The sequence below is a fragment of the Crocuta crocuta genome, unplaced genomic scaffold (genome assembly GCF_008692635.1).
Source record: "Crocuta crocuta isolate KB4526 unplaced genomic scaffold, BGI_CrCroc_1.0 scaffold165, whole genome shotgun sequence".
Lineage (NCBI taxonomy): Eukaryota > Metazoa > Chordata > Mammalia > Carnivora > Hyaenidae > Crocuta > Crocuta crocuta.
The window spans coordinates 2,238,342-2,247,237 of record NW_027530502.1 but is presented as its reverse complement, the minus strand read 5'-3'; positions in this window follow the sequence as shown (position 1 = coordinate 2,247,237).

The following is an 8,896-nucleotide window of genomic DNA, read 5'->3' as shown; positions in this document are numbered from 1 at the left end:
GACATAGATTCCGAAACAGGCTCCAAGCTCTGAGCTGTCAGCATAGAGCCCAATGTGGGGCTTGCACCCACAAACCACGAGATCATGACCCCAGTGAAAGTCAGACACTCAAACAACTGAGTCACCCAGGCGCTGCATGAAGTTAAGGAACTTTTAATAGCATTTGCTATGTATTGCCAAACCATTTCTAAATTGACCTTGTCAATATGATTGTCATTGGATGAAGGTGCTGGTGTTATCATACCCTTTATAGAGTTTGTGTGTTTTCATTTTTTTAATGTTTATTTATTTTTGAGAGAGAGAGAGAGACAAAGTGTGAGTGGTGGAGGGGCAGAAATAGAGAGAGAGACACGGAGTCTGAAGCAGGCTCCAGGCTCTGAGCTGTCAACACAGAGCGGAATGTGGGGCTCGAACCCACAAACTGTGAGTTCATGACCTGAGCCAAAGTCAGATGCTTAACTAAGCCACACAGGTACTCCAGATTTTGTTTTTTATATCAGTTTGTGTTCCCTGAGAAGGTACACAGAATACATGCTCTAATTTATCTTTGATTCACCCAAGCAAGGTTCCAAAACATTCTGGAAAACTGTGAGCACAGCTGAGGTGTGTGGCACTGACCCCAGAGCATCAGTGGGAAAGACAGGGAAAATGTCACTACTCATCTACTCTGTTTTGTGCAAAACAGCTGAGTGTTCTAGAGTTGGAGCCTGCCCTTTGTCTAGAGAATGGGTGCTTTAAAATTAAATACTATCCAGGCTGATACAAAGAAACCTTCTGGAGTTAACCATGCTTTCTGGTAAAAAACTAATATGTTTTTACTGGATCATAGTTAATCACTAAAAATAGAAAATGATACACCTAGGTTAAAAAAAAAAAAGCAAGGCTGCCTGGAGTAAAACTCGACTTTTATAACCTAGTAAAAATGTTCTACCTACGTAGTTAATAAAGGCCATCCATGAAGCCCGAAGTTAAAGAACACCTCCAGTGATTTTGGTGTGCATTGCTAGGCCTGACTGACCCTCAGCCTCAACCACAAGGGCCCCCAGCCCCACCGGTAGACCAGAGAAGCCAACTTCCTCCCTCTCAACATCCCTCCTCCCCAAACCATCAAACCAACTTGGCCATCCTAACACAGCTGACTCCTCCAGTTCACCTAGGGTTGGAAAAAGTGAGTTTGGAACAGACGAAAGCAGCAAACTATATTCCTTTTTAACAGGACCGGACTATTATGCATAAAAAAGTTAGACAAAACTTCACTGTATTCTGGAACAATTTTTATTGAGCTCATAGACCTTTTGTTTTTGTGTGTCTGCCCCATGTTACGGGATGACTGCTTTTGTAAATTTGTATTCATTAAATGTTATTTTAAAAATACATTCCAGCTCTAATTCTGATTGTGACTCATTAGCATTCAAAAAAAAAAGAAAGAAAAGGTTGAAAGGTTTTAAATCACGGTATTTCTGGTAAATGGAAGGAAAAATACCTCCCTTCAGGCATAAGGAAAAGGAGTGACAGGACATGGGCTTTAAAGCACATTAACAGATTTACAGCTTTGTGCAATGTATGCTTGAGCTCATCAGTGGGTGTTCTCCAAAATCCTATGCATTTCAATTTTACCCTAAGAGAGAGAAGAGCATCAGCTGGCCAAACAGGATTAGGGGTATATTATCCCACACTGGACTTCAGTGAGAAGTCTCTGTCCCCATAACCACCATCCACACCACCCACCCATTACACGTTCACACACCAAACATACCTTTGCACGATCCTACTCCAGTTCTCTGTAAGAGTAAGAATTACAATGTAGAAAAATCCTCTACTCTTCTAAAGGTTTGTTCCAAAGAATTTAGGAAAAGAGAGTTTTCATTACTCTTCTATGCACGGCCTTTCCTCAAGCTCAAGCCAAAGCTGAGAGCTCCGGGCCAAGATGGCAACCTGGGAGTCCCCTGAACTCCCTCCCTCCCTCAGACACAACAAACCTGTAGCTGCACACACTGCAACTCCATCTGAAAGCCCCTGAACTCTCAGATAAGAGGAAGTAAGAAGAAGATTACAGTGAGGAAGAGCAGGATCAAGGGTGAAAGGGAAAGGACTGGGGATTAGAGAAAAGGGGACTGTGGCTGAGCAGGACAGTTCATCCCTGACCTGGCCCAACAAGACAGAAGCATCCATGTTTCCAGCCACAAAGGAACCCTGCAAGGCTTTTAATAATGTTTGTTGCCTAATTCTGCGGGTAAAGCCTATGCTAAACACTTCACATGCATTATCTTACTTAATCCTCATACCAATTCTCTGAGGATTCATATTATCCCCATTTCTCAGAAGAAAAAAATGAGGCTTAAATATTGAGTGCCTTGCCAGATAGGAGGCAGAGGTGGAATTCGAACTGGAGGCAATGTGCCAAGACTGAGAAGGCCAGTCCCTTTTAACACCACAGTATAATGGAGGACACTCATGCCTCATGCCGTCCTCCAAAACATTCCTTCGAATCCATATATCAGGCTGGATGGACTGAACCACTGGCAACTCTTTTTTGAAATATTATTTAAAGAAGAGGCTCATTAGTGCTTTCAATATTCCTGATTGCCCATCTTCAACACTCCACATTTGCCTAGTGTTGATTTTAGTATACCCTATAAGATTGTAGTGACCAGCCATGGAAGTTTCAACACTGAGTTCAGCTTTGTTGCAAGTGTCATGTTAATCTTCCAGCTCTAGTCTGATGACAAGCTGGCCCAAGCCTCAGAGAAAGTGTGGTTCAGCTGGAGGCAGGCAAAACCCCTGGCCTGAGGACTCAGAGGAGTAGCCAAGAACTGCAGAGGTCTTCTCCAGAAGCGCAAACACAAATGTTTTCTTTCTCTCTGGTTTCACCTCAGTGCTTTATGCAGTGAGTAAGCTTATTTGTTCTGGAGGTCCAGTGACTCACCTAGGAAATCTTTTAACACTTTTCACTTAGTATTTTAATGCCAGTTGAGAAACTTAAGGGTTTAAAAAAAAATTCCATACCATTACCCAGTTACCAGTTTCTCAGTTCTGTAAATTACGAAGAGTCACTGGAATAGAACTCACAATATACCAAAGACTATCAGAATAGGATAAACTAGAACTAAACTTTCCCCTATAATTTTTATGTTTATTTATTTATTTTTGTGAAAGGGAGAGAGAGCACAAGTAGGGGAGTGGCAGAGACACACAGAACATGAAGCAGGCTCCAGGCTCTGCACTATCAGCACAGAGCCTGACATGGGGCTTGAACCAACGAACCATGAGATCATGACCTGAGCCGAAGTCAGGTGCTTAACCAACTGAGCCACCCAGGCGCCCCTCCCCTATAATTTTTAGACAGTCAACAGGTTTTAAAGAACACAATCAGCATATTAGTTCCATTTTTACTAATCCTGTCCCGTTAGAAAGAGAATAGAAACAACTAGAAAAAGTAAATAAAATACAAAACATACAGAGAGCGTAAAGACTGTTTAAAAATTTTAAAAAGAGATGAAAAATAATGAGAGTCATTTCTCAAATGTCCTTAAGACAGAGTAGGAGAAGCTATTGAGATAGAATAGCTCTGTCACAAACAGGGTTCTTCACAGTACCAAGAGCCAGTCAGCCAAGCAGGCTGACTCTTCTCCTAAGAGTGTTGACTGCTACCAATATGGTAATCTTTTCCTGGATTAGCTCCCTGCACAATTACAAAATTCTCTTCTATCTAACCAAAATCGTTTTCTTTCTTTCTTTTTTTAATGCTTATTTTTGAAGGAGAAAGAGACAGAGTGCAAGGGGCAGAGAGAGGGAGACACAGAATCTGAAGCAGGCTCCTGGCTCTGAGCTGTTGGCACAAACTCGCAAACCCTGAGATCATGCCCTGAGCCTAAGTCCGACGCCTAACTGATTGAGCCAAAACAAAAAGTTTTCTAGTTATACTTCTGTGCGTTGTTCTTAGGACCATCATTTAAAGTAACGTCTCTCCAACTATCTGAGGTAAAGGCCAGGTTTTTTGTTTTTGTTTTCTTCCAGTTCAGCACAGACGTGTGTGTGTGTGTGTGTGTGTGTGTACACAAAATCACATGCTTACATACTGTGGCAACATCAAATTACTATAAAAGTTTCTAAAGTTTTTAACTCAAATTCTGAAATTATCAGCCAGGTAACGAACAGGTCACAAACCAGCGCCATCTGCAGGCCACACATGGAGTAGCACACAAAGACAGGACTAACAACATGTTTTGACTTGGGTTCCTTCAGAAGCGACACTGAGGCAAGAATTCTATTACACAGTTTACTTTGGAAATGTAATCATTAAGTATAGGAATAGAGTAATAAAGTAGAGCAGAGAAGGAATAAAGCATGCATTTTCAAGCCAGTTTCCATTGTGGGCCCAACTCGCCTGGGAAACTCTGGAAGACAGTGTTAAATGAACCTGTGATTTATCCCTATTGAAGGGAAAGGAAGACGGAGGTTTTAAGCAACAAATCTCTGTTATTGGATAAAAGAAGTTTCTAGGGCATTAACTTTCGGCTCTCCTGACTTTGACTATATACTCTTACCCCGTTTGCCAACATGGCCAGGAAAAAAAGCCTGCACGCAAAGCGTGACAGGTGTTCATACAAGCTGCTTTCAGTTTGCAGAGGTGAATGCCAACAGGATGAGGTGCAGAACTAACAACCTCTACATAATCCAGTACAAAACTGTGCAAAGGGTATAAACAGAGTTCACAGGGAAAAAGCCTCTCCAACATACAAAAGGATATTTGCCTACATTCATAAAGAGATGCATGGACGGAGCACCTCTCGGTGGTTCCATCAGTTAACTGTCTGACTTCGGTTCAGGTCATGATCTCACGGTTTGTGGGTTCGAGCCCCGCATTGGGCTCTGTGCTGACAGGTAGCTCAGAGCGTGGAGCCAGCTTCAGATCCTGTATCTCCCTCTCTCTCTAACCCTCCCCTGCTCACGCTGTCTCTTTCTCTCTCTCTCAGAAATAAATAAAACATTTTAAAAAATTAAAAAAATAAAAGAGAGAGATGCATGGTAACTGAAAGTACATTAAGATGCCATTTCTCACCTAACAGGTGGGCAAAATTCCAAGAGTTTGAGCACACTCTGTGAGGGTGAGGCTGTGAAGACATGTATTTGCATACATTGCTCTTGAATATGCAAACTAGGACCACCTTTATAGACAGCAATAAGACAATATTTTTCCATATTAAAAATGCATAGTTAAGTTTTGGCTCAGAGGCTCCATTCCCAAGAATTTATCCTGTAGCTATCTCTACAAGAATTTGAGGTGAAAATAGGCACTCCTGCTAATTTTTCTTGTTTTTTCATGAATGACAACATTGTACAAACAGAAACTGGGCAAGAACTCAAGCAATGATCTTTAGAACTGGTTATGTTACCTGTGGTGCTTTCACAGATGGAATTCTATACAACTATTTAAAACAAATAAGGCTCCCTGGGTGGCTCAGTTGGTTAAGTGTCAGACTCTTGATTTCAGCTCAGGTCATGATCTCACAGCTCATGAGATCAAGTCCCATGTCAGGCTCTGTGCTGACAGTGCAGAGCCTGCTTGGGGTTCTCTCTCTCTCTCTCTCTCTCCCTCTACCCCTCCTCTGCTTGCTGTCTCACTCTCTCTCTTTCTCAAAATAAATAAAATAAACCTTTTTAATGAGGTACCTTTTTTTCACATATATGGAAAGATCTCCAAAATATAGTATTAAGTAAAAAAAAAAAAATCAAAGTGCAAAATAACATGCATAGTTTGATTCCTTTTGGATATGTGTATTTGCTTAGAGTTGCCTGAGGAAACACTGTGAAAGGAGTCAAAAGAAATGAATTTTAAAAATCATACCTAAACAGGATGGGGAAAAGTAGAAACAGAAGTAGATGCACTGATATCTTTTCTATCATTTTGATTTTTTAATTATATGAGCAGTTTACCTAATTTTTTAAAATATATGTAATTAAAAAAAATAATTTATTGCATGTTTCTGCTAAGTCTTCTCTTCTTCAGGCTAAAGCTTTCCAGCTCAGTCAGTCTTTCCTCTTATGTAATAATTTTCAAGTCTTTCATTATTCCACTCTTTCTTCTCCGGACCTTGTGCAAACATTTCAGTGTTCCTTTTTACTACACGGTTCCCTGAACCAAAAATAGAACTCTAGGTGAGGTATAGCCAGGTTACAGTATAATATGATTGATGTTTCCCTTATTCTGGATCATTAATGTAGATCTTTATTAATGTAGGTATTAGGTGTATTAGGTGGTTATTGTGGGGTTTTTTTTTTTGAAAGTCACATAATTTTAGGATTGTGTGACATAATTCTTTTCACATAAAATGTTAAGTCCAGTCTTTCCACACTCTGCCCCCGGAGCCCCATCTCAGCTCCTTCCACCACCAACCTACCCAACACTGATTGCCACAGATATTTTTACACTTATGTGTAAAGCAAAAATAAATAAGCACTCTGTACTATCTTTGCCATAATTCTGTAAGTCTAAAACTGCTTTAAAATAAAAGGCTTATTTAAAAAAAATAGACAAACAATCCACCCTATTATTATTAAAGTTTATTTTGTAGAAAATAACCTATCCCTCAGGCCTGGAAGATTATTTTAAATATTAATTGCATTTTCCAACATGTGTGCTGTCCACACATTTCCTAAATATAGCTTCCATGTCTTTATTTTAGTTTTTGATAAAAAATATAGAAAATATTTTATCCATAACCTCCAACTTCAAGTGCAATATTTCATAGGCTAGATGAAGCCTGGAGATTATCTAATCTAATAAACTCATTTCCCAAACGTAGAAACTGAAGTCCAAGGTGGTGAAGTAATTTCTGCAAGGTCACACAGCTACACTGTAACAAAGCAGAATTAGACCACAGATGACCTGATTCCCAGGCTAAGAGTTTTTCTGGTCCTTTTGGAAGCAGATGATTCCATTGAAAACAAATTGCCTGGAGATCAAAATCAAAATGGTCAAAAGGACAGACTCATCAGACACAGGTATATCCAGTTACCAATTTTGGACTTGTCAGTCAGCAATGGGAAATAACAAAATCAGACTAAAAGAACAGCGCTATCTAATAGTGTATTTAGATTGTCTACAATTATTGGACTGATAATAATGAAAAATGATATCTTAACTTCTTTCACATTCTCTAATTAAAATAATCCTTAGCTTCTTAGACATTTTAGGAATACACAGCAACAAAAGTTGTACATTATTGATCTCTGTTGGAATCTTTGCCCCACATGAAGAAGACTTTGTCAAACTGCTTTAATAAAGAAAAAATTTGTGCTAAAAGTGTTTTTTTTTTAAACTGGCTAAATATATCAAATAGACATCAGCGGCAGAGCCATAAAGATGACCCACTCCATGGCCCTTCAGGAACACCTGCTGAGTAACAGGTGAACTGCCGCATCTCGGAATGGACCACCTCATTCACTCAGTCCACGCTCCACACTGAACCTGGACTGCTCCTGGCCAACAAGTGTGCATGGCATGGGGACTGGAACCAAGCAATTACCGCTTCATGCAAGATTCTCTAATGGGCACCTTTTGTTTGGGTTTTTCCTATTGCCCCACCAGGAGTTTTTCACACCTGCACCAGGATCTGAATCCCTTCCTACCTAATCTTTCCATCACTTATGTCTTTCACAGGTATGAGACTCGCACTGCAGTAAGAAGGCTCCCTCCTGCCTTATTCTTCATGCCATTTCCTCCAATGTATCTCTTGTTCTACCTTGCTGTCTGCTTCTGGGAGGACCTGACAAGCATCGGTGGCTGAAAAGTCACAAAAAATAAATCGTTTTTATTATATTAAAAAAATCTTAATACTTATTGCATCTTTCTTTGAAATAAACCCTTTAGCAATGAGCTTCACTGTCTCTTATATTAAGATAAGATGGGTAGAAATCAGCAAAGATGCATATCACAGAGTGTGTTAGCACAGCGCTACTAAGAAGTGGCATCTACTTTCCCAAGTCTGAATCCCTTACCTGTAAAACAGAAGATAACGTGTATTCATAAAGGTTTAAAGATATGAAATATCCTTCAAAACACACAAAAGAAAATATGTATTTTTATTTCACTGAAAATTATGAAACCAATGATCTCAGAGAAGGGTAGTTTGGACAGCAGAAGGTGAAATGGCCAAATCTGAGTGAAAAGTATGAGGTTAGCCTCTCCTCTACCCAGAGACTAAGGTGGCCAGGGGAATGAGCGTTGTGGAACAAAGCTTCCCAGGTGATGACACAAAGGTTTTAGTAAGAATCTTCAGACAATATAGTGAAGAGCTCTAAGAAGTATCTCTAAGGACACTCAAAGAGCCTAAATCCAGCCAACTCTCAACAGCAGTAGCATGTAGCCAGAGGAGCCAGAACAAAGATACCAACCACTGTGTGCACAGGACCACCCCATCTTCTAGCCACAGGTGATCCCTGGATTCTGCTTTGATAAGAGAAAAAAAAAAAAAGTAAAAGAGCATAAGCCACAAAGAGCTCCTCAAATTGAATCTAAATCATAATATTCTGATTTAGAAAACTAAAGAACTGTAGCATTCCTTATACCCAGGAATTGTGCATCAAAAATTACTGAAAGATAGAAAATGAGAATTGACAGATGTCAAAAAAGAATTGGGAAAAAGAGCAAAAAAAGTGAGAAATAAAAACTAAATTAAAAAGAACACACAGGGGCACCTGGGTGACTCAGTCGGTTAAGGGTCCGGCTTCCGCTCAAGTCATGATCTTATGTTCACAGGTTCAAGCCCCACATCAAGCTGTGTGCTGACAGCTCAGAGCCTGGAGCCTGCTTTGGGTTCTGTGTCCCCCTCTTTCTCTGCCCCTCCCCTGCTTGCACTGTCTCTCCCTCAAAAATAAATAAACATTTTTAAAA